This window comes from Zalophus californianus, chromosome 16, assembly GCF_009762305.2.
Source record: "Zalophus californianus isolate mZalCal1 chromosome 16, mZalCal1.pri.v2, whole genome shotgun sequence".
NCBI classification, from domain to species: Eukaryota; Metazoa; Chordata; class Mammalia; order Carnivora; family Otariidae; genus Zalophus; species Zalophus californianus.
In genome coordinates, this window is record NC_045610.1 from 9,847,171 (window position 1) to 9,874,360 (window position 27,190).

The 27,190-nt window shown below is 44.4% G+C and overlaps 1 long non-coding RNA gene across 1 annotated transcript; it reads right to left on the reverse strand.

The window, feature by feature from the left end:
• Positions 1–1,522: 1,522 nt before the first annotated feature.
• Positions 1,523–25,484, reverse strand: LOC113908039. The gene is made up of 3 exons (XR_003515342.1): positions 25,373–25,484; positions 10,775–10,845; positions 1,523–1,834 (listed from the first exon to the last, which is right to left on the reverse strand). It is a non-coding gene; the product is annotated as an uncharacterized LOC113908039 (long non-coding RNA).
• Positions 25,485–27,190: the final 1,706 nt, after the last annotated feature.

Here is a 27,190-nt window from a genome sequence, read left to right on the forward strand (position 1 = left end):
GGTCGGGAACCGAGGGTTGGCAAGGCGTCCGCAAGCCGCTTTAGGTGCACACCAGGCCGCCTCCAAGTGAGCTGCTTTAGGAAGCTTAGCTTTCGGGGACTGAGGGACTTGACGCGGTTTCTTCAAGCATCTGCGTTGGCTGCCATTACAGCAGCTACCATCATCTCCGTGCAAGAATTCTTCCGCCTTCTCCTGGGTCTGCACGTGTACACTCGTTCTTGTCCACCAGCTTCCACTGTCATCCTCTATTCCCATCTGTAGCCCGCCACACGGCCCCCTCCCCGACACACACCGCCCCCGTGATGTGGAAGCACATTTCAGCATCATATTATTTTATCTATGAACACTTCAGTTTACATTTCTAAAGATGACTCTTCCTAAACACAGTGACGTATCTGTATTGCCTTGAAAAAAAAGTAAGTCCTGGGGCGCCTGGCTGGCTCAGGGGTAGGAAATACGACTCCTGATCTCCTGGCCCTGAGTCCAAGCCCCACCTTGGTCCTAGAGCCTACTATAAATAAATGAAGAAGTCCTAATATTATCAAAAATCAAGTGAAGTGTTGAGATTTTCCCGCCTGATGTAAATTTCTTTGTGTTTTTCACAGTTTGAGTCTGGATCCAAACAAGTTCTACACTTTGAAGTTAATTGGTATGTCACTTAAGTCTCTTTTTCAAAATCTATAAACCCCCCTGACATTTCTCTTTTATTTCTTTCAATATATTTTTTGGAGAAACTGGGTCTTTTGACCTGCAAAGTTTCCTACAATCCCGATTTTGCTCGTTAACTGGGGAGATATTTTAATATTATTCTGCCTTCATGTATTTCCTATAAAATGATAACACAATAGGCTTGATTCCCATTCAAGTTCAATTTTTTGGCAAAAATACTTCGTAGGGGGTTTGTGTTCTTCTATCGGAAGGCACATAATGTCTGGATTTTTCTTTTTGTGATGTAAGCACCTATTGATCATTACCTAGATCTATTAATTCAATAGGAGTTGCAAAATAGTAATATTCTATAATCTGTAATTCCTTCATTTATAAATTGGATTATTCCCATAAAAAGAAACTGCCCAACAACTATTGGGCTACCCTGGGGAATGGTTCATTCCCTAGGATACTCCAAAGGTGACCAATGAGGTTTTTGATTATTCAGTTGTTTGTTTGCTAAGTGTCATTGAGTTCATGCATTTAAACTGCTTAATGTGTTTCAAAATTATTACAGTATGTTATTGATGTTCAAATGTTGTCCCACCTTTGACCTTTATAAGTTGTTCCTATAAAGTCTTTATAGGTTGGTTCCTGAGCCCTTTAACATAACTGGTTATCTTTGATACTTCTTTGTTTCCTGAAATGATAAGGTGTACCAGGTTCATCTGGCACACTTCCTGTCCCAGACCTGGATTTAACCATTTCTTCAAGGACCCCTGGTTCCTTTTAGTGGGAGCTGGTATTTAGAGACCACAATCTGAGTACTAGGGATTGTGAACTCCACCCAAAAAGCTAATTTAAAGAGTTTTTATTTACTTTTCCATTTTTTTAATATAAGGAAATGTGTGCATATATATTCATATTCCCCCCACCCTTTTTCCAACAAACTGTAGCGTACTATATATACACATCTCATCACCTCTCCCGTATAAAATATATCCTGGGGCACCTGGGTGGCTCATTCGGTTAAGTGTCCAACTGAGATAGATGATAGATGACAGATATCTCCCGGAGATCACAAAGATAGTTCTCTTTCTTCTTTCTACAGTTGCATACACTCCATTGTTTGGAGGTCCTATGATACATTCAACTAGTCCTTTAATGATAGACATTTGGTTTGTTTCTAAAAGAGGTCAAGAAAGGAGAGAAAAAGAAACAAATTTGGTAAGACAAGTAGAAAACAAATAGCAAGAAGGTAAATTTAAATCCAAACACATCTATAATTACATCAATATATAAATGGAATAGATACTTCAAATCAAAGTCAAAGATTGTCAGGCTGGAATTTTTTTTAATTATTCTGTTTTCTTTTTTAAGATATTATTTATTTATTTGACAGAGAGAGACATCGCGAGAGAGGGCACGCAAGCAGGGGGAGTGGGAGAGGGAGAAGCAGGCTTCTCCGCGGAGCAGGGAGCCTGATGCGGGGCTCGATCCCAGGACCCCGGGATCATGACCTGAGCTGAAGGCAGACGCTTAACGACTGAGCCACCCAGGTGCCCCTAAATTATTCTGTTTTCAAGAGATATACTTTAAAATAAGGACATAGGGCTGCCTGGCTGGCTCAGTTGGTAGACCATGTGACTCTTGATCTCAGGGATCTTTAGTTCAAGTCCCATGCAGGACGTAGAGCTTACCTCATAAAAAATAGACTAAATAAAAAATACGGACACAAAAAAGTAGAAAATAAAAGTATAGAAAAAGATATACCATGTAAACACTAATCAAAAGAAAGTTGATGTTACTGTATTAATATCGGACAAAAGAGATTTTAGGGCAGGAAGTATTACTAGAAATGAAGAGCAATATTTCATAATGATATAAGGGTTAGTTTACCAGAAAGATAAAAATTTTGAATTTGAAATGAGGTTAACATAACCTCCAGATATATAAAGCAAAAACTCAAAACTGAAAAGAGAAACAAATTCTCAATCATAATGTGTCATAACATATGTCTCTAAGGAGCTAGTAAAATAAGCAGATAAAAAATCACTAATAATATAGACAATTTAAAGAATATGATTATACTCTTCCTACAATTGCATAATTTGCAATTTCCTTTAAACCCTTGTATACTGTTTGAATTTTTACTTCCATAGAAATGTATTTCTTTTATAAAAACAAAAGCTTTGAACAAACACATATAAATTACTCTATTATCAAAAGTACAAATTATTAACTTTTAACACTCCTTTCAGTGAAATAAGGAATTCAGTATTTCCCCCCCACCTCACAACTTCTCACAAATGTTGTTCAGCTCCCCCAGCCTTCACTGTTCTAATCTGAGAGAGTAAACCTACCCTTTTCTTCCCCCAACATTTAAAAAAAAAAATCTTTAAGTAATCTCTACACCCAACATGGGGCTTGAACTCACGACCCTAAGAGTCACATGCTCTACCAACTGAGCCAGCCAGATGCCTCATCCCCCAACATTTTTTTTAAGATCTTATTTATTTATTTGAGAGAGCACGTGTGTGAGCAGGGGGAGGGGCAGAGGGGAAGGGAGAGGGAAAGAATCTCAAGCCGACTTTGCCCACTGAGTACAGAGCCCCATGCAGGGCTCAATCTCAGGACCCTGAGATCATGACCCGAGCCGAAACCAGGAGTCTGACCCTTAACCAACTAATCCACCCAGGCCCTCCTCCGCCAACATTTTTTAAAGTTATGTTCTCTCTTGTGTTTTTTAAGAGTTCGGAGCCCTACGTGGGGCTACAACTCACGACCCTGAGATCAAGACCTGAGCCAAAACCAAGAGTCCGATGCTCAACCTACTGAGCCACCCAAGCGCCCCAGGGTGGAAACATTTTTCACCAATCATTCCTCACCTAAGAGAAAAAGCATAGCTTTAAGTCTGTAAATTTATTTATTTTATTTATTTATTTATTTTTACCAAGTACAGGACCTTCTGGGAAAACGTCTCTAACTTTAAAAAGTCAAAGCAAATAAAAATCAGCAGCGCTCAGAAGGAATGGCTGTGTTCAAGTCTCTGACACTGAGTGGGTAAAGAGCTGACACTTCTGATGATGTCTGCCGCCAAATTGTAAAAGAGAATAAGGCATACAGTTAACTTGATTACTGATTTGGAAATTTAATTCAGCCTCATTTCCAAGGTTTGTGAATAGCACTTCCCCTGGAACGGCCCAGCCCCAGAATGGAGCACCTTCACACTTCTTATGGTGGCCATTCCTCTCCTGCCCTCGGTGCCCTGTGACCGGTCGGTCCACAGTGGCCTGCTGTCAGCCGGAATGTCATTGCTCAAGCTGGTCTCTTGGCCAGAGGCAACACTACGAAGTTAAATACACATGCTGTCTGTGGTATTGGGAGGTAATTAGAAATACTTGGGCTTCATAGAGCTCCTGGCCAGAGCTCCTAAAACCCTTGTAATTTCCTAAGGGTTAAGAGCCATGCGCACAGGGCGCCTGGGTGGCTCAGTTGGTTAACTAACTGCCTTCCGCTCAGGTCATGATCCTGGAGTCCCGGGATCAAGTCCCGCATCGGGCTCCCTGCTCGGCAGGGAGTCTGCTTCTCCCTCTGACCCTCCCCCCTCTCATGCTCTCCTTCTCATTCTCTCTCTCTCAAATAAATAAAATCTTTAAAAAAAAAAAAAAAAAAAGAGCCACGGGCGCATTCTTTGTTATAATATTTGCATTTTCTGAGCTATAAAGGGGGAAAGAGCCATGGGCGCATCCTTTGTTATAATATTTGCATTTTCTGAGCTATATTATGTTATTCATAATAACCCCAGGGTTTTTGTTAATGAGGTGACATTTGGAAAGCCCCTAAGGAAGGGGGGCGCTGGTTTCCAGAAGAACCAATTGTGTGATTAGAGGGTTGGAATTTTCAGCTTCACCCTCAGACCTCTGGGGAGGAGAGAGGCACTGGAAGTTGACTTAATCACCAATGGCCGATGATTTAGTCAATCCTGTGAAGCCTCCATAAAAACCCTAAACAACAGGGGTTCAGAGATCCCCAACACTGAAGTGCTGGGAGGGTGCATGCCCCATCCCTATAACTTGCCCCCTGCATCTATGTCTTCCATTTGGTTGTTCCTGAGTTGTGTTCTTCATAATAAACCAGAAAACATAAGTAAACATTTCCCTGAGTTTCTGTGAGCTGGGTTCTAGCAAATTATCAAATCCTATGATTGTAATGGATGTGGAAAATACTTGTATTCATATTTTATTCAACATCAGAAAATCTACTCTGCAGAAAAATCTTGTCAGTGCAAAATATGCAGAAATCTTTCAAGCAAAAGACACACCTTATTCTGCATCACAGGATTCCAACAAGCAAGGATCCTTTGAATATAAGGGATGAGGGAATGCTTTTAGCCAAAGCTCATCTCTCATGCATTATCAGAGAATTCATACTGGGATGTATAATCCTAAAATAAGTGTAAGAATTGTGGGAATGGGGGCGCCTGGGTGGCTCAGTTAGTTAAGTGTCCAGCTCTTGATTTTGGCTCGGGTTGTGATCTCAGGGTCCGGCTCTGTGCTCAGCGGGGAGTCTGCTTGAGATTCTCTCTCTCCTTCTCCCTCTGCCCCACCCCCTGCTCTCTCTCAAATAAATAAAATCTTAAAAAAAAAAAAAAAAGAACTGAGGGAATGCCTCAACCCTAGATCATCCCTTACACTGACAGAGAATTTATATGGAAAGAGGGTAACTGTGTACTAAATACGGGGGATTGTCTAAAAGATCATCTCTTACTTTCCATCAGAGAAACCAAACTAGGGGAAAACTCTGAATACCATGAATGTAGGATGTCTCTCCCCATGTTTACAAAATCCTATTTGAACACTAGGAAATTTACAGTGGGGAAAACCTTATGAATGCATTACATGTGAGACAAGCTTCCCTTAGAACATTGAATTTATTCTATGTTTGAGTGCTCACACCCGAGAGAGACCTTATAAATGTAATAACTGTGAAAAGCTTTAATCAGAGCTCTTCCCTTATTGCCATCAGAGGAGTCCTATTATGGGAGGACAACCCTGTAGATGTCCTAAATGTGGGACAGTTGTCAAGGTGGACATCTTATTAAAGATCAGATCAGAGAGGGTGCAGCCACTGTAGAAACAGTATGGAGTTTCTCAAAAAATTAAAAATAGAAATACCATATGACCCAGTAATTGATTACTGTGGATTTACTGAAAGAAAATGAAACACTAATCTGAAAAGATATACGCACCCCTATGTTTATTGTAGCCTTATTTACAATAACCAAGATACGGAAGCAACACAAGTTGCTTGAAATTATCCACAGGGGAATCCATAAAGGAATGGGTAGAGGCACCTGGGTGGCTCAGTTGGTTAAGGGTTTGATTCTTGATTTCAGCTCAGGTCATGATCTCAGGGATCAAGCCCCAAATTGGGCTCCTTGCTTAGCAGGGAGTCTGCTTGAGATTCTCTCTCTCCCTCTGCCCCTTCCCCACCCTGCCCCCACTTGCACACACGCTCTCTCTCAAATAAATAAAGGATAAAATCTTCTTAAAAAGTAGAGGAATGGGGGCGCCTGGGTGGCTCAGTTGTTAAGCGTCTGCCTTTGGCTCAGGTCATGATCCCGGGGTCCTGGGACTGAGCCCCATGTTGGGCTCCCTGCTCTGCTGGGAGCCTGCTTCTCCCTCTCTCTCTCCCTCTGCCTCTGCCCCTACTTGTGCTCGCTCATGCTCTGTCAAATAAATGAAGAAAATCTAAAAAAAAAAAAAAAAAAAAAAAAAATAGGGGTGCCTGGGTGGCTCAGTCGTTAAGCGTCTGCCTTCAGCTCAGGTCATGATCCCAGGGTCCTGGGATCGAGTCCCGCATCGGGCTCCCTGCTCAGCGGGAAGCCTGCTTCTCCCTCTCCCACTCCCCCTGCTTGTGTTCCCTCTCTCACTGTGTCTCTCTCTGTCAAATAAATAAATAAAATCTTTAAAAAATAAAATAAAATAAATAAAAAATAAAAAAATAGAGGAATGGATGAAGATGTGGTATGTGCATGTGTGTACGTGGGTGCCCGTATTGGAATATTACTCAACCATGAAAAAGAACGAAATCTTGCCATTTGCAACAACTTAGATGGACCTAGAAGGTATTATGCTAAGTGAAATAAGACTGACGGAGAAAGACGAATACCGTAGGATTTCACTTATATGTGGAATCAACAAATGAACAAACAAAAAAAAGGAGAAACAGACCCATAAATGCAGAGAACAAACTGATGGTTGCCAGAGGCGGGGTGGGCAAAATGGGTGAAAGGGAGTGGGAGGTCCAGGCTTCCAGTTATGGACTGAATAAGTCACGGGGATGAAAGGCACAGCGTAGGGAATGTAGTCGACAGTATTGCAAGAGCATCAGGCGGTGACTGACGTTAGCTACGCTTGTGAACACAGCATAGGGTGGAGTTGACCAATCACTATGTTGTACACCTGAAACTAATAGAACATTCCGCCAAAGAATCACACTAGAAAAAGATCTTACCAACGTCAAAACTGTGAGGAAATCTTTTGACCAAAGTACACACCTTCCTAAACAGTCGGAAATTCATAGTAAGAAAAATCTTGGTGTTTTTTTTTTTCCCCTCTCACTCCCAGCTGCCACCTTCTGCAACACCTCCAGCAAAATGACAGTGAAACCCACAGGTAGGACCGCACCAGCCGTGAGGTTCACCCACACGCTCCACTCTCTGTTTATAGCTACCTCCTTCTTGCTTCTCAGCTGCCCGACTCATAGATTTTTGTCTGCAGAAATAATATTTGGAGAGCAGCGCCAAAAGGATATGCCTTCCATCTACTTCTCCGATTTTTGCTAATATCTGACAGTGTACCGGACACTTACATGCTTTGACCAAACTGCTTTGACCCCTTGTGGGGTCGCTTTCACTGAACTGCATTTGGCATCATACCCTCAGTAAGCATCCAGGTGGGCAAGAAGCAGTGGACGTAGGAAATGACGTTTTTATCGAAACGATGTATTTCTGTGTGTTGTTTATCAGTGTCTTCTTTAGGACTCCCCAAAGAGATATTTCTGGTAAGCTCAAGCCAGGAAAAGCTGTCCTCCTGAGCAACTGGTCTGTTTCTAACTTACGGACACCAGGCATCTTATAACTGCCAACTCAACAAATATTCAAATAAAAACAATCTTTTGAAGAAAAGACCCAGCATATGTGATTTTCATGTCACTGCCAATTATTTCACCAAATAAATGAGCTACAATTAATCTTGGAATAAAATTGTTCTATTGCCGATCATGAAACCTTCCAGAGACTTTAAATGCCGTGGAGAAAATTGTTTGGTTTAAGTATTTCCACTCACAAGAGATATTTATGCTTCCAAGTCAATGAGGAGGAGGATTTATTTTTACGAATTTTTCCTCCTACTTTTCCTTTTCTAACCTACTCATATGATTTCAAGGATTTTGCTTTTAGTTAATTGATAAGAAACTGAAGGTGATGACAGGTAAATAATAATTCAGAAATTCTGCTTGTGGTAAGGCAGAGGAATTTCTCAGGTAAAGAAAGAAAATGAGTCACAGGGGCACCTGGGTGGCTCAGTTGGTTAAGTGTATGCCTTCGGCTCAGGTCATGATCCCAAGGTCCTGGGATCAAGCCCCACATCGGGCTCCCTGCTCAGCATGGAGCCTGGTTCTCCCTCTGCCTCTGCTCCTCCCCCCTGCTCACTCTCTCTCTTGCTCTCTCTCAAGTAAATAAAATCTTAAAAAGATAAGAAAAGAAAAAGCCTCAGGGTCTATGAGGCTCCAGAGATTTTACTCTAAGTATTGAAATGTTAGTTGGCTGATCTACTTGATATCAGTAACAATTACTGTGCAAACACTGGTATGATCATTTATGACCACTTTGACCTCAGAAATTTTGTACTGGAGAGAAATCCCATGAAGTATGTGCAAAAGCCTTCAGCCATTGGGGCTGAAGAAAATGAATCACAGGGGCACCTGGGTGGCTCAGTTGGTTATGTGTCTGCCTTTGACTCAGGTCGTGATCCCGGGGTCCTGGGATCGAGCCCCACACCAGGCTCTCTGCTCAGTGAGGAACCTGCTTCTCCCTCACCCTCTGCTGCCACTCCCCCAACTTGTGCTCTCTCTCCGTCAAATAAATAAATAAAAATCTTTAGGGGCACCTGGGTGGCTCAGTCGGCTCTGGAGCCTGCTTCTCCCTCTGCTCCCCACTTGTGCTCTCTCTATCTCTCCCTCAAGTAAATGAATGAGAGATAGAGAGCACAAGAGGGAAGAGGGTCAGAGGGAGAAGCAGACTCCTCGCTGAGCAGGGAGCCCGATGCAGGACTCGATCCCGGGACTCCAGGATCATGACCTGAGCCGAAGGCAGTCGCTTAACCAACTGAGCCACCCAGGCGCCCCAAATTAAATCTTTAAAAAAAAATCTTTTAGAAAAAAGCCTTCAGCCAAGATTCATATCTCACTGCATATCTGAAGATTAATTCATATCCATTGCTATCATCATATTACTATATGGTGGAAGGAACTTTTAAAATGGTATTGAGGGGACCTGGCTGGCTTAGTCAGTGGAGCATGCAACTCTTGATCTCAGGGTTATGATTTTGAGCCCCACGTTGGGTGTAGAGATTACTTTTTTTAAATTTTATTTCTTTAAAAATGTTATTTATTTGACAGAGAGCACAAGCAGGGGGAGCAGCAGAGGGAGAAGCAGGCTCCCCGCTGAGCAGGGAGCCCTACGTGGGGCTTGATCCCAGGACCCTGAGAGCATGACCTGAGCCGAAGGCAGATGCTTAACCGATTGAGCCACCCAGATGCCCCGGGTGTAGAGATTACTTAAATCTTTAGGGGTGCCTAGGAACTCAGTCGGTTAAGCGGTTAAGCGTCCAACTCTTAATTTCTTCTCAGGTCATGATCTCAGGGTTGTGGGATCGAGCCCTGAGTAGGGCTCCACACTCAGTTGAGATTCTTTCTCTCTGCCCCTTATCCAGCTCACACTCTCTCAAATAAATTTAAAAAAATAAAATAAATAAAATATTTATTTTTTTATTTTTTTTAAAGACTTTATTTATTTATTTGAGAGAGAGAGAATGAGAGACAGAGAGCATGAGAGGGAGGAGAGTCAGAGGGAGAAGCAGACTCCCTGCTGAGCAGGGAGCCTGATGTGGGACTCGATCCCGGAACTCCAGGATCATGACCCGAGCCGAAGGCAGTCGCTTAACCAACTGAGCCACCCAGGCGCCCAAATAAATAAAATATTTAAATAAAATAAAATAAAATGGTATCAAATGTGAGAAATCCTCAAAGATTTTCCTCCTCTGTAGTTATGCTCCCAGGTAAAGGTAAATAAATCAGAGGGAAAGGGACTATTTTGTAATACACCATCGTGAAAATCCAAACTTCCTATAAAATCAGAAATGTATTTGCTAAAACTAAAATTATAATATTGTTTAATGACCTTAAACTTAAAAATAACTTTTAGTGCAAAAAAGTATACACACACATTAACCTATAACCATGTTTCTAACATTATATCATCTTCCAGATCTAATTACTAAAACTTTTTATTCTGTTGAAGAAATAAATAGCCCTAGGGCACCTGGGTGCTCAGCCCATTAAGCATCTGCCTTCAGCTCAGGTCATGCACGATCCCAGGGTTCTAGGAATGAGCCCTGCGTCAGGCTCCTTGCTCCTCAGGGAGCCTGCTTCTCCCTCTCCCTCTGCCTTCTACTTGCTCCCCTTGCTTGTGCTCTCTCTGTCAAATAAGTAAATAAAATCTTTAAAAAAAAAAAAAGAAATAGCTTTTAATTTCATGGTAAGTTTTGAAGTTGTGTTTGGCCCAAAAAATGGTAGTCTAAACTCTTTACCATTTCCTCTTTGTTCTCCAACATCAAGCTAGTCATGATTTTTTTTAAAGTAATCTCTATGCCCAATATGGGGCAAGTTTATAAAGAATTCCTAGATCACCACTCAGAACTTTTTTTTTTGTTGTCCATTAAAATTCTATAATCACTTTTTTATTCAGTGTTGAAGCTCCTAGGTTATATTATATACATTGTTCATGAAATCATCTTTTTGGGCGCATTCAATGAAAACGTTAAATAAGAGATTAACTTACACTTAATCGATCACAAGCCAGTTACAGATTTCTTAGTTTCTTGTTCACTCTTGCTGCTTCACTTGACTAGCCTTGAAAAAAGAAAAAAAAATTAAAAAGAAGACGAAGAAGAAGAAGGGATTAGTGGGAAATTCTGGAATTACATAACATTTCAATATTTTAAATACAGTCAGTTCTTCTATAATGCTTGTTTTGAAAGCACAGATTTGTTCCACTGCAGTTGCTATATGGGGAAACAATTTGAACATAGGACAAACTGAGTTTGATTGTATATGATTTCATCCATTAAAAAAACGAATGAGTGCAGAAAGCCACACATAATCAAGCCACGTTGGGGAGAACACAAAGGCACGTGCACACATCTCGAACATTGCCTGCCCATCCATTCTTGATGTGACAAATGTCCATCCAAGTTCAGATAACCCTCTTTCCACCACTTCACAAAAAATCAGAAGTTTGCAGGCACCCTTTGGATACCCACTTCCACAAGCACACTTTTGCAAGGTAAAGAGAACCATTTATTGTAGTATTTACATGTTCCCTAACCACTGAACACATGTAAAACGGTGCTACCATTGTTGTTACTGGATTCCTATCCATCTTTGTATATGTCACCGACAAAGTTTCAGGGGGCAGTTTCCCAACCCATCTTACCACGCACGATGTTTTAGGAACACGTGTCAACGTGACAGCAAAACCGTGTTGTTACGGGTGGTGCTAATAAAGCTCATGGGCTTTTAAAGAACCCAGTCATCTGGATTCAACCTTTTGCAAGGTTGAAATGCAGGCAAAAACGTGAACAGAGTGAAACTTCTATAACGTCATAAAGCTAAAGGTGTTATTCTATCTTACAGACTTATTTTCACAATAGGATTTGCACATGCCCATCACAGGGGAACAGACAACCTGAAGGTGTAGCTCATGACTATCCTACAGCTTCCTGCAGCTTCCACGTTCTCCCGGAAACAGATTTCATTGTCTGCACTGCATGTTGTGCTGGAGGAAGAGAACCCAGAGACCAGGATAAGAGGGCGTCTTCCAACTGAATGCAATGATTCATACACAACCAGCAAATGCGTAGCCACCACATTAGTCCAATGTTTAGAGAAGTGGTCTTATGACTTTTTTGAGCAGACATTTCTGTTAGTAAAAATAATTTCTGAGCACTCACCTTCAATGTGTATCATATATAGGTTCTATTACATGATACATTCATGCATTCATCTGCTTCTAGCCTTTGACTCTCAGGAGGAATCTAGAATATGCACAACGCTCTTCCTTCCACGTGTCCTGGTATGAGGGGGAGAGCCCAAGAGCAGGAAGGAACTGGAAGTTACCTTATTTTTGCACACATATATTTGAAGGGTTTTCTCTCACTGAGATGAGTTTTGGAAATTTCGTAGGCTACTCTAGATATATTGTTGAAGCAACAAGTTTCAGGAAAAACCAACAAAGCTTGATAATGTGTAGATGTAAAAAAAAAAAAAAAAAAAATTGTAGGGTAAGCAGTGTGTTCAGACCCACACAGAAGATGAATCTGATCGGGGCACCTGGGTGGCTCAGTCAGTTAAGCAGCTGACTCGGTTTCAGCTCAGGTCATGATCTCGGGGTCGTGAGACAGAGCCCCGTGTCAGGCTCCAAGCTGGGTGTGGAATCTGCTTGAGATTCTCTTTCTCCCTCTTTTACCCCTCCCCCTCTCATGAACTTTCTCTAAAATAAATAAATAAATCTTAAAATAAAAAAAAGATGACTCTGATCAAAGATGTCAGAGATCTCCCAAGTGCATTCATCATTGCATATTTGCACTTCTCGAGGTCTCCTGTAGGCCTTGGCTTCTCGAGGAAATTGGCATGAATCTGAGGGAGACTGTTCCATAGAAAAGCTGTGGTCTTTTTTTTTTTTTTTTAAAGATTTATTTATTTATTTGAGAGAGAGAGAATGAGAGCGATAGAGAGCACGAGAGGGAAGAGGGTCAGAGGGAGAGGCAGACTCCCTGCCGAGCAGGGAGCCCGATGTGGGACTCGATCCCAGGACTCCAGGATCATGACCTGAGCCGAAGGCAGTCGCTTAACCAACTGAGCCACCCAGGCGCCCGAAAAGCTGTGGTCTTAAACCCTGAGAAGGTCCTAAGCCCTGAGAAGCTCCCACTAAGAAATGAACAGGACTGCTGACCCTGAACATGAGATGGCCCAACCAAGGGATAAACAGGGATCTGAAGAGGGAGTCACCTGTAGGTGGGGATTGTGAAAATCCAAACAATGTGAGCATGTTGATTTTTCCCAAAAGGTACAAGCAATCTCCTTGTCCATTTTTTTCTCTTTTTCAACTCACCACTCTTCTCGCTTCGCCTGCCAGGTGTCAAGTTTACCCCATATTAATTTCTGAAGTTTCAATGACTATTTTTCTTTCTAAGATTTAAAGATTTCAGTTTGTTTCTTTTTACCATCACCTGTTCCAGCTTTCTTTCTGATTGCTTTTTTTAAAAGACTTTTTTTTAAGTAATCTCTATACCCAATGTGGGGCTTGAACTCACAACCCCGAGATCAAGAGTCACATGCTCCACTGACTGAGGCAGCCAGGCGCCCCTCTGATTGCTTTTTAAATACTTTCTTGCTCTTGGGCTCCTGGGTGGCTCAGTTGGTTAAGCAACTGCCTTCGGCTCAGGTCATGATCCTGGAGTCGCGGGACCGAGTCCCACATCGGGCTCCCTGCTCAGCAGGGCATCTGCTTCTCCCTCTGACCCTCCCCCCTCTCATGTGCTCTCTCTCTCTCTCTCATTCTCACTCTCTCAAATAATCTTTAAAAAATAAACAAATCAATGATTTCTTGCTCTTTTTTAAAACAGAAGTTATTTTTTGTATCTCTCTGAGCATGCCACATACACTTATTTCGAAGTCTTTATCAGTCTGTTCCAGAGTGTGAATTTGGAGTTGGATACACATTCCAATGTTTTATTTTCTTGGAAAGTTTTTGTTTCTATTTTTTTTCCTCTCTTATTCTGTGCTCACGTCTCCACCCATCTAGTGGCCTTGCAGTTGCTTCCACCTGCCCCCCTGACCAAGCCATAGTCTTACAATGACATCGTGGTCTTAGGAGTTATGCAAAATCAGGTAATATGCCAACCGGTGACTTGGTTGTGAAGCTTGTCTCCGAATTCCTACATCCCGTCTCGTAGCCTATGGAATGCCATCTCCCCAGGTGGCCATCAGCCGTAGTTGTTTATTTTTTCCCAACTTCCTTTCATGACCTATTCTGCCCCTCAATTCCAGCAATGAGCCTTCTGTGAAACATTTTTAGTTCTCTTCATCCCACAGGATTCAAAATCCCAGTCACTCCCACCGACTTCCGACCAGAACACAACAAACCCAGGGCTGCATTTCACTCTCTGATTTATATTTCCGCTCTTGGAATGTTTCATCTCTTTCCTTCTTGATCTTTTCCATCTTCAAGTATTCGTCTATTCTTTGAGTTTATCCAGGTATTTGGGGTTTTCTGCTTCAATATTTTATGTGTCACTGCTGTATGTTTGGAGCAGAGAAGGTACCTCAAAGCATGAGCTCTCCGTCTTCTCCCTTGCTGTTCTTCTCTGCCCTGGGTTTTCATGTCTGGTGGCTACTGAGCAGGGAGGGGCAGTTTTGCCTCTATGGATGCAGTGGTGTATCTAGGTGTGAGCTGATAACCCACCATTTACCAGATGGTTTAGTGAGCTGCCAGATCTTTAACAAGATAGATGAGTAAGGCTCTCACAGGTAGATTATTTCTGAATGACTTATTAGATTATGAACTGACTCTCTCTTTCATGCCTGGAACCACCAAGAGATCTTGGATGACAAAATTAGAGCGGTCTCAACCAGATTTAAATGATCTCCCATATTAAGTCATTACTTCAGAGGAATGCACAGCAACCAAGTTGTTTTTGAGTGATTTTGTAATCACCAAACTCGATTATGAGTTTATTAGGTCATCTTATCCTAGGATACAGAACACTGAGAAGCATGGTACAGACTTACTGAAGAATATCCAAGCCTGTGAAGGACTGGGGTAAAGCCTGTCACAAACAGCTAATCTTGGTGACCACCTACAAGTAGGATGTCTCTTCTTCAGGAAGTTCCTTTTCCCCAACCCAAGGCAGGGCCTTCACCCACCAGAGCGAGAGAGCCCACCACCTTTCTACAGAAAAGCAAGTATGGCACAGGACTCAAAAGCATGGATTTGGGGATCTAAGTGTCTGAGTCGCAATCCCAACTCTGCCACTGGTTGGCTTTATGAAACTGGGCAATTGCTTTCATTTTTCTCATCTCTTGAGAAAGGAATAGTAATTGTTCTCCCTCCTAGAATTACCATGAGCATTCAGTGCAATCATGTGTGCAAACTGCTGGCCTGGAACAGTATGTCTGTTCCTTTAATCAATTAATAAACACAGATTTACCATATGATCCAGCAATTCCACGTCTAGGGATATCCCCAATAAAACCAAAAGCAGAGACTCGAACAGGTATTTGTACACTTATGTTCATAAGAGCCAAAAGGTGGAAAGAACCCAGGTGTCTCTCGATATATGAATGGATAAACAAAATGTGGTATATACACACAATGCAATATTATTCAGCCTTCAAAAGGGAGGAAATGCTGGGGCGCCTGGGTGGCTCAGTCATTAAGCGTCTGCCTTCGGCTCAGGTCATGATCCCAGAGTCTTGGGATCGAGCCCCGCATCGGGCTCCCTGCTCCACGGGAAGCCTGCTTCTCCCTCTCCCACTCCCCCTGCTTGTGTTCCCTCTCTCACTGTGTATCTCTCTGTCAAATAAATAAATAGAATCTTTAAAAAAAAAAGGGGGGGGAGGAAATGCTGACACATGATACAACACAGATGAGCCTTGGGGACATTATGCTCAGTGAAAGAAGCCACTCACAAAAAGACAAGAGTATATGATTCCACTTAGATGAGGTACCTAGAATATGGATCTGTCCCATTCATAGAGACAAACAGTAGAAAGGGCGTTGCCAGAAGCTGAGAGAGGAGAGGAGTGGGGAGTTAGTGTGCAAGGGGTGCAGAGTTTTGGTTTTACAAGATGAAAAGAGTTCTGGAGGTGGATGGTGACTAAGATGGTGAATTTTATGTTATGTGTATTTTGCCACAATTTTAAAAAAAGAAAAGAAAAACCATATGACAGAAATTTCTGTTCATTTCTCTGTTCAATAAACTTGTATTGAACAAACATTCTCCAGATCCTCTGTTAGGCACTATTGCTCCCCAGAAGAGCTAATTAGACACTGGCCCTGCCCTCAGAGGAGCGAGTCAGACATCTGAACAATGTGTAACATAAAGTGCAAACAGAGTTCTGGGTGATAAAGACCTTTTGGATGGCCTGAAAAAGTGGCCATCAAGCCTTGGAAGTTTGGGAGGGAGCCATCTGAGCAACTCTGGGGGCCTGACATGTCCTGCTGCATTCATGGCCTTGCACTTGGCTCTGCTGATTCCAGGTGGCAGAGGAGGTCTGCACCAGCAGCCAGATAGGGTCAGAAAAGAGCCACAGAGGGCTTCTGGGCCTGGTGAGGTGTTTGGACACTCACTTGTAGGCACTGGGAAGTGACTGAGAGGTGCTGAGCGGGGACTGACTCCATCACACCGGAATGAGAACAATCACGCGGCAACAAAAGATCAGTGATCCTATTTGTTCGTTGTTGTTTCCCGACTACCTAGCAACTGGTAAATAGCCAAAAGTCAAGTGTTTTCAGGCTTGCTCAGAAACAATGATACACATGGGACTGTGAATCTTCAAATGCTTATTCAGACCCAAATTGCTCATAATCGGAAGGAGTACTTAGATATTTTCACACAAATCTCAGTCTGACATAAACCTGTTACTTTGTACCACTCCAGCACCAAAGAACATTTCTCTATTCCTTTTTCTCACGGTGTTTCAAATTGAGCTTTATTGATTACGACCTTGCATCTCATCTTAGTTAAGCAGCTTTGAAATTAAAAAGACATAACCATCTTTGCTTAGTGTTCAAGCACCTTGCATACTGCCAGTGAATCAGGAAATGAATACTTCATATAGTCAGCTACACACAAACCTGGACTTGTCAGGGACTGCAGCCCAAACCTTGAAGCTCTTCCCAAAGATCCCCAAGGAATACCCCAAAGCATCCTTAATGCTTTGCTGTACTTCCTGTTTTTACCAGGCTGCAAGGAATTCTCACCAGTTTTTCCAAGACAACCCATTTCCTAAAAACAAATATCCTTCTTAGGCATCTCCCTCTTGTTTGCCATGTCCATACAGAACAAGAATTTGCCAGATGCTTATATGTCTCATATTAGGCAAGATATCAAACAACAACAACAACAACAAAAAACCCAATCCTTATTTCTCACAGAAATTTCAGAGAATCTGCACCAAATAACCCAGAAAGTGTCTTCTTGCAAACAAGCCAGTATGGTTTTGAGATTTGTATTAAGTGAAGTGAAAAGACTTAACAGAGCACGTCTCTATGTGCTGCCGTGGCTTTGACAAAAGCACCTGCAGGATTTCCAGCATGATTTGCATCCTGGGCCTGGAGAGTCTGAGGGCTGGGGTTTGGATCACTCAGTTCTCTCTGCAACTTCAAGTCAGCACCTCAGCTAAGCTGTCAATTCTGTGAGCAAAAACTAGCAGCTACTCCATGAGCTTTCCAAGTGACAAAGTGTGGACAGGTTATTTCGCCGCATTTTGTCCCTGGTTGACAGAAGATTCTGACCCTTGCTCTCGTTGTCTAGAACAATGATTCTCAGTTGGTGGTGATTTTGTGCCCCAGAGATATTTGGCAATGTCTGGAAACATTTTTGATATCATGACTGGGGCTGGGAGCAGTGGGGAAGGGGTGCTATGGCATCAGGTGGGGAGAGGCCAGGGATGCTGCTAAGCATCCTACAATGCACAGGGCTGCCCCCCTCCCACCCCCAAAGAATTATCCAGTCTAAAATGTCCAAAGTGTCAAAATTAGGAAATTTTGGTCTAGAATTAGAATCCAAACACTGGAGTGCCTAGCATTTAGTCCTCTCAGAAAGTCAAATTTTCTGCCCACCGGGCGCCTGGGTGGCTCAGTCGTTAAGAGTCTGCCTTCAGCTCAGGTCATGATCCCAGGGTCCTGGGATCGAGTCCCACATCAGGCTCCCTCCTCGGCGGGAAGCCTGCTTCTCCCTCTCCCACTCCCGCTGCTTGTGTTCCTGCTGTCTCTGTCTCTGTCAAATAAATAAATAAAATCTTAAAAAAAAAATATTCTGCCCACCAAAATCATTCTCTTTTTGTAGTCATGGGGGGGGGGGGGTTATTTATACCAAAGTGCAAGGTTTGTGATACAAACCCCAGCCCGCAGACTCTCCAGGCCCAGGATACAAATCATGCTGGAGATCCTACACTTCCCAGGCTCCTTCACAGTTCAGTATGACCATGTGACTAGTTCTCACCAACAGAATGTGACCCGCAGAGATTGCAAGCTGAGGCTTCCAAGAATTGTCTTTCCCCTTCTGCTGGCAAGATATAGATGACCAGGGCGCCTGGGTGGCTCAGTTGGTTAAGCGACTGCCTTCGGCTCAGGTCATGATCCAGGAGTCCCTGGATCGAGTCCCACATCAGGCTCCCTGCTCGGCAGAGAGTCTGCTTCTCCCTCTGACCCTCCCCCCTCTCATGTGCTCTCTCTCTCTCTCTCGTTCTCTCTGTCTCAAATAAAAAAAAAAAATCTTTAAAAAAAAAAAAAGAATATTGTAAAAAAAAAAAAAAAAAAAAAGATATAGATGACCACTAGGCTATGTTAGAACCACATATTGCATCCTGGGTCCCTGAATCACCATATGGGAAGAAGCCACCCATCAACTAAGAGCATATGCTGCAGTCCGTTATGTGAATCAGAAACTTTTCTTATGTTTGAGCCAATACATATCTTTGGGTCTTTTTGTCATGGTTGCTTAGCTCAACCTTTCTAATAAGCAGCCATTTCCCAAAAGCCCATTTTGGCCCTAGGTGCCTTGGGGACCTGAGACCCCTGAGTGGGGCAAACATGGTGGGGATCTTTGTCCCTAAAGTTAGCTTGGGTTCCTCCTCCTCTAACCGGTAGGGCTGCATGTGTCAAAGCCCACTGTTGAGGGGCCCTTGCTTTGCTCGGTGTAGCACTGACTCTGGGAGTAAACTGTGTTATGATCCCAGCTCTGTATGTTATGATCCCAGGTCTGTGTGACTTTGGTTACGTTTGAAAAACCCCTGGGAGGGATTTGGGTGGAGCATTCCTGCCGCGGCTGGAGCAAAGTGTTATCAGAAGTGAGGAATGGGTGTTGCTCTGACAGAAGGCACCGCCATACGCACATTCTCTTAAACTGAAATCTTCCCAGTGGGCCATCTTGCCTACTGCTCTCAGCCAGGGAATCAGGGTGTAGCCTCGGGGTGTGAGCATTTCCTGAATTCTGTTCCCCCAACCCCTCTCCCACCACTCCTAGCATTGGCAGCGAGGGTTGTCCAAAACACGATGGGGGAAAATTCTCTGTGCAAGATGGGATAAATCATAAAACATGATGGCTCCTGAAATCTGCTGTGTGCTAAAGTTGGAAAATCTTCAGCAAGATAAACCGACTAACATGTATCTCAATTAATTCCTCTCCAGTTTCTACGGTCTCATCTTAGTTTATTTAGTTCATGGCATTTATCACACTTGTTTCTTGTCCATCTCTCCTACTAGAATGTAAGGTCCCTGAGGGCGGGGATCTCGTCTGTCTGGGTCCCCATCTTGTCCTTCACATTCAGCACAGTGCCTGGCGTGACCCCTGCTCGTGACGTGTGCGTGAAAGAGTGCCTTTTGCCAAAGCTTGGAGCATGCTGCGTTTCGCTGAGGGTCCCTTCCACTTTTTCTACACATGCAGTGACTTAAGTGTCTGTGGACACTTCTTTGAATCTGCTCTTGCTTGCATCAACCTTGCAGAAGCCCCTTGAAGTCTCCGAGACCAAAGGCAGCTTTCTCCAAATTTCAGTGTGATCTCCCACTGCTTTTCGTTGTTTCAGTGATAACTGGGAAGAAGGGGATTCCTGGTACAAACAGAGGAGTCAAAAGTAGAGAGACATAAACTGATAAGACAGTGGCCACTCTTCAGAGATGGTGTTCATAGGCTCACCTCCCAAATTTCTCCCACGCATTCCATAAATATTTATTTATGGGCAGGGGCTCTAGTCACTCACTGAAACCCAAAGTTCCAAGTCCTGATGTTGACCTGTGGGGTAGCATTTGCCACCAGTGACTACTCCTTCCTATCTGGAACTCTCTCCATCATTGGCTTCCACAGAGTAATCGTCCTAATCTGTGCTTCTTCCTAATTTTGTTGCAGGGTGGACTGGGGAGACTCCAGGGCCCTGGGGTCTTGACCCAGCTCATCCCAAAGGTGTCACCCAAGGTTCCTGGTCCAGTCATGAGAAAGAACTCAAGGACAGATGCACAACGCAGCAAAGTGACACAAATGGGAAAGTTTATAAAAGCAAAAAGTACATTTTGAGATGTGAGGACAAATGGAGAGAGTGAGGAAGGAGAGAGAGAGGGAGAGAAAGAGTGTGTGAGCTGTACACCCTGGGGACTGGGTTTCTTTTATTGACAGTCATTAACTAGGGGGCAGAATATTCACTACTTAGAGGGGAGATTCAGGGTTTCATGCTTTTTCTTCTTTATTTGGTCAGGGGGTTCCTGTCAGGGCAGCCGCCATCTCGGGCCTGTCTGGTTTGATCTGGCTTCCTGTGGAGTGCTGCCCCTACAGGCCTCTGAACTTCCCGAGGGCTGGCCATGATTTCCTCGTTGTTGATATCCTGTTAGAACCTAACTAACTGCCTACTCTAACAGTTTTGCCATTTTCCTCTTTGACATTGCCTTTAGATTCTCTTCAAAGCTCCCCCTTTCTCCTCCAGCACGTGAAATGACACAATGCCCCCACTGACCTGCCCTTGTCCATTTTCTCATCCCAGGTCACCTCATCCACTCACCTGTGTGTTCAGTTACTGCTAAAATGTGGTTGTTCTCGACTGCACGTATCCAGTTAGATCAGGGTCCCCTGCCAATTCTGCATCCCCTGCACCTCTCTGATACTACCACTCCATCCTGACCACCCTCGCTTTGGTTCCAGCCTGCATCTCCATCTCCTTACCTCTAGTTCCGCACTCCCAGCCACTACCTCCACATCTCCTCTACACTTATCTTCCCACAACACAGCACTGTCATTTCACTCTCCGACTTGAACTTTTCAGCACTTCAATACCTTGACTGCAGGATTAAGCGCTAAATCCTTGTCACCTAAGGCCTTTCATGGCCAGGCCCCTGCCCACCTCTCCAACCTCCCTGCCATCCCTTGCACCCATATTCCAACTCTATGGGACCACTGCAGGTGCCTAAAGTGCCAAGCTACAGCATGCAGCTCCCTCATTGCAGAATACCCCCTCTTAGCCAACCTAGAAAATTCCATCTTTAAAATTTTACTTGTTAAGTAATCTCTACCCCCAACATGGGGCTTGAACTCACGACCCTGAGATGAAGAGTTGCATGCTGCACCAATGGAGCCAGTCAGGCACCCGTCACCCATCTTTAAAAAGCATTTCACTTGGGGGCACCTGGGTGGCTCAGTCGGTTAAGCGGCTGCCTTCAGCTCAGGTCATGATCTTGGGGTCCTGGGATCGAGCCCCATGTCAGGTTCCCTGCTCAGCAGGGAATCTGCTTCTCCCTCTGCCTCTCCTCCTGCTCACGCTCTCTCTCTCAAATCAATAAAATTAAATCTTTTTTAAAAATAAATAAATTCCATGACACACAGTAGGCTTTCAATATATGTCCCATGAATATTATACATACATGAACTCCATGAAAGGGGCACCTTGCTGTTCGGTACGTTGCTATATCCTCAGAGCCTAAAACAATGCCTGCTACATAACAGTCATTCAACAGATATTTGTTGAATCTCTGAGTGAATACAAATAAAAATGTACACACCAAATGTATATCATAGACACAAATTCTAGAGATCGACTTTCCAGGAGGCTATGAACCCATGGAATTTTTCTGCAAAGCAAGCCCAAGGAGACATCACTTCTCCTTCCCCTCAATGGCCAGATACCAGCCGAGCAACGTCAACTGCCTCCCGGGCCTCCCGGATGACTCACTGGAGAGCTTTCTTGGGGAGGAGTGGGAGGAGATGATGGTTGACAAAAATAACCACAAACACTTGAAGCACCATCAAGCCTCTGTCTGTGGGGTGAACAACAGGGGCGGATCTCAAGGTTTCTTCCAGGCAGGGCAAGGCACTATCCACCCTTCCAGCACAAGTGGCTATCAAACACTCCCAAGGTCAAAGAGTCAGACAAACCTAGGGTCCATGAAATTAAATAGCCCCTGCTCCTAAGCAGTTAGCCACTGGTGCTATATGTGCACGTTCTTTGTAAACTGTGAAGGAAACACACACGTGAGCAGCGATTATGAAACATCATTAAGTTGATCATTCCCTCTGTGTCTTTTTAAATCTTTACAAAGGGCTTTCCCATACGTTATCTCATTTGAGGATCACACCAACCAGGAGAGAAGGGCAATTTTACAGACGAAGAAAAAGACTCAGAGAGAATCCGTGATTTATATAGAGCATAATTCTCAAAGTGGTCCAAAGACCAGCAGCAGCAGCATCACCTGGGAACTTGTTAGACAGGCAGGTACCAAAGCCCAGGGAGGTTAAACCACCTACTGGAGGTCACACAGCTGGTAAGTGGTTGAGCAGGAAGCTACAACCAGGCCTGTGTGATTCAAGCCCTGGAGCTCTCACCACCCATACCACTATGGCAGGTTAAGAAGGAAGGCTGGGACAGGGCCCTGTGACAAGTCACATGGGTCTCTCCCCTAAGGCCCAGGCTGCTGGGAAGAATCCCAGATTGGGGATTAAGAGCCTAGGATCCGGGGCGCCTGGGTAGCTCAGATGGTTGAGCGTCTGCCTTTGGCTCAGGTCATGATCTCTAGGTTCTGGGATCGAGCACCACGTAAAGCCCAGCGCCGGGCTCCTGGCTCAGCGGGGAGTGTGCTTCTCCCTCTCCCTCTGCCTCTCCCCCCTTGCTCATGCCTCTTCCTCTCTCTGTATCTCTGTCTCCAATAAGATATTAAAAAAAAAAAAAGAGCCTAGAATCTGCTAGTCTCCAACTGGCTGGGGAGCTTCCAGCACAGTCATCCCATTGCACTTGGCCTCTGACAGCACTGAGTCAAGACAGATTATGGACGGGGAAGTGCTTTGGAAAATCATAACATACATCAGAAAGAAGTGAAGTGCTGTTTGGATTTTCAAGACTGGTGCATAGATCATGCCTGTGTCTCCCGGCACCTCAGAACTTGGGACTGGCTCCAGGCTGGTGGCTCACAGAGGGCCTGGGGTGGTGGAGGTCTTACTTTCTGTTGTGTCTCTTCAAACACCCACAGGTGCCCTGCAGAGAGGGCAGGGAGTTGCAGCCCAGGGCTGGGCCCTTGTGGGGACTGTCCTCTATTGCCCGGCGGTGTTACGTGGGTTATGTGTCTCTTCTTATACCAATCCATGAGAAAGGGAAGAGCACAATGAAAGAGCACAAGCAGAACAGTGGTCTCCCAAAGACGTCCACGTCCTGTTCCCCAGAACTATTGAATATGTTACCTGACAGGACAAAGAGACACTGCAGATGGGATTAAGTTAAGGATCTTGAGATGGGGAGATTATCTTGGAATATGTGGGTGGGCCCGATGGAATCACAAGGGTCCTTATAAGAGGGAAGCAGGAAGGTCAGAGAGAGGAGATGTGACAACAGAAAGAGAGATCCAAGTGATGTAATTGTTGGAAGAGGGGCGTGAGCCAGGGAATGTGGGCAGCCTCTAGAAGCTGAGAAAGGACACAGATGAGCCTCCTGAAGGAACGCGACTCTGCCAACACCTTGATTTTGCCCAGTAAGACCCACGTCGGACGTCTGACCTCCAGAACTGGAACATAATAAAACTATGTTCTTTTAGGCCACCAAGTTTGTGGTGTTTTGTTATAGCAACAACAGGAAATGAATACAACAAGCCCATAGAAAATGAACAAAACACATGAACAGGCATTTCACAGAAAAGGAAATGCATGGGCCGGCAAACCAATGAAGAGATAGTCAACATGTCTTAGCTAGGGCTGCCATAACAAATTGCCATGGATTGGGTGGCTCAGAATAGACATCCCCATCCCAAAAGGGGGCAATAGGAAAAAGGGATGGGGTGACAGGTCCTAAGCAAGTCCAAAACCTAGCCTATGGTATTTTGTGATGGCAGCCTAAGCTGATTAGGACACCAGTTACTGAGGAGATGCAAATTAAGGCCCCAGCAAGATTCCATTTTAATTGGCAAAGTAATTGGGGGAAAAAAAATGAATACGCCTATTACACCTATCAATAACCAGCATGGGAGAGAAGAAGACGCAGATCAGGGGAGGGATCTCTCATATGATGCCGGGGGTGGGGCGGCACTTTGGTGGGAAACAATCCAGCTTTAATCCTAAAGCTAAACAGTTCCACTCACAGAGCTATACCAGGTGTATGACAAGAACACACAAGACCGTTCATAAAAGCACTCTCCACCATATCGAAAGGCTGGAAACAACTTGAAGAGCCATCAATGGGAGAGTGGAGAAATAAACCAAGGGATGTTCATAAATGGACTACTGTACACCATCAAAAATAACGCAGTATAGTGATGGGCCGCAACAGGGAAGATGCTTACCAATGTAATATTAAGTGAAAATAGTAGCTCTGAAAAAAATTACATAGGGCAACATACCGTTTGATAAAATTAAAGACAATGGAAATGAAAAATAAACAGCCCTTTAGGAACACACATAAATGCAGTACAACTCCCTACAGGATGTGGAAATAGACGGAATGGGCAAAACAAGATTGGGCATGATTTGAAAAGTTAGAATCTGGACAATAGAGACATTTGAGTTCACTATACTGGTCTCCCTCGTTTTGTGTACGTCTGACATGGCCCATTATACAAAGAAAGTTTAAAATAATATAAAGAGGAAAGCGGGGAATGATGAACACGGGAATCAGGAGTTGGGACAAAGGGCTGGAAGAGAATCCTACGATGAAATGGTTGGCGTGGCTTTGTTCTGCTTTGGGTTCCTGGGCACTGATGACACAACTAAATAGCCACATTAAAGGAAACCGGGCATGGAGCAATGGAAAAATAATTAAAGAAGTAGAGGGGGGAAAGTATGAAGTCAGCTTTGTACACAGTTCTTAGCGGCACTTGGTGGATGCGTCCCTCTGGTGTCCTGTTGGCACGGAGGTACTTGGAACTCACGGAGACCTGGCCCCTTGTCCCGCTACGGGCTCTCCTCCTGGTCAGGGGCCATTTCTCTCATCTACGTTCCTGACAGGCCGAGAGTATCCTTTCTGGAAAAGGCCTGGGCAAGGTGTCCCAGGGCTTCGAGGCTCCTGAGAAGAGCTAGTGGAATGTTTGGGATCTCACAGAGGTGGTCGGCTTGTACCGACAGACTTTCAGACTAACATATAGGGGTTCACGTTCGTCCCCGGCCCGTGTCATCATCAGGGACCCTGATGCATTTACCTGGTCGCCGAAAGAAGGCATCAGGTGTCGGGAGAGCTCCTGAGAGAGAAGCTGGCTAGCTGGGCACCCCTGCAAGGACCGGGGTCTTCCTTCGAAAGGAAAATGAACCGAGACACTGAGCCCCCTTTGGCGCATGCGTGTCCCTGCGTGCGCACGCATGCGTGCGTGCGTGCGTGCGTGCGCGCTTCCAGGGTTCCCACAGGGCCAGTTCTTTCAGTGACGCCCTAAATCCCTCAGTCAAGGAGTGGTTCCGTCTGTTTTTGCAGCCTTAACGAGACCTCAGGAGAGAAAAATTTACTTCCTTCCTGCCCATGCCCCAGCTCTTCTCAAAGTGCGGTCCCCAGACACACACACCTGACTGGCAGCGTCCATATCCCTGGGAACTCATTTAAAATGCCACTGGCCCCCATTTACTGAATCAGAGACTGTGGGGATGGCGCTCGGGGATCTGTGTTTTAACCAGCCCCCCAGGGCACCCGGATGGCTCCTCAAGGTTGAGGATCGCTGGTTGATTTATCCCATGCTTGGCCTCCCAGTGTCACCACCTTCCCCAACAATATTCCACAGGTCATCGCTTTCAGGACCTACTGTCACCTAATTTGCCCTAAGAAACCCCAACACCGGTCACTCTAATCCCTCCCTTCTTGGCTCTGGCGTTGAGCTGCCAGGAGGTGCTGGAGCAAACCTCATGCAAACAGGATGCCACTCCAGCTCCCAGGTCCCAGGCTGCCAACCCGTCCATCCAGCCCCATGACCCTGCCTCCATCTGTCCCAGACAGCCCCCTGACCCATTCCTGTCAGCTGCGGTCCCACCGCTGGTGCCCTGCCTTCTCCCCTGGCATTTTAGCAGGAAGTTTCTACCTCATCGAAAAAAGAAAAAGAAAAAGAAAAAAAGAAGACCATTCTGGGTCACCTCCCACCCACCTTACCAGGGGCCTCAGCCCCCTCCCCTCCTGTCCTTGCTCCTACTTGAGTCCTTTCCGCAAATGCAGAGACAAACAGCAACGACATGGCAACATTTTCTAGCAGAAGTGTTTAAAATATACATCAAGCGTCTGTATTCTCTAAAGCAATATAGACTTGGTTTTGAATTCCAGATCTTTAGTTACTGGTAAGGAGGCACCGGCCAAATTCTTTATTTTTTCTAAACTTCAGCTTCTCTTTAAAAAGGGGTATCATAGCACTTTTTGCACGGTTATTTAAAAAAAATGATAAATATAATCAATGTAAAACCTATCGCGGCAATAAGAGATTGATGTATTGAATAAAAGTATTTACTGTTCGGGGCGCCTGGGTGGCTCAGTCCTTAAGTGTCTGCCTTCGGCTCAGGTCATGATCCCAGGGTCCTGGGATCGAGCCCCGCATCAGGCTCCCTGCTCAGCGGGAGGCCTGCTTCTCCCTCTCTCACTCCCCCTGCTTGTGTTCTCTCTCTCTCTCACTGTGTCTCTCTGTCAAATAAATAAAATCTTAAAAAAAAAAAGTATTTACTGTTCGATCCACGTATTAGATATTTTGATTTCAACATTTATATAATATGAATGATTTCAAATTCCATGGGCATCTTATACTTCAAGTTCTTACAACATGAGCAGAAACTGAGATGAATGTTCAAAGGGAAATCATGATGTGAATTCCTTAGTTCCAGGTTTGAAGATGAGAAAAGGACAGTGCTTCCCTTGTTACAAAAATTACTTGTTTATGGGGCACCTGGGTGGCTCAGTCAGTTAAGTGTCCAACTCTTGATTTCCGCTCAGGTCATGATCTCAGGGTCATCAGATCCAGCCCCAAGTTAGGCTCCAGGCCTAACTTGAGATTCTC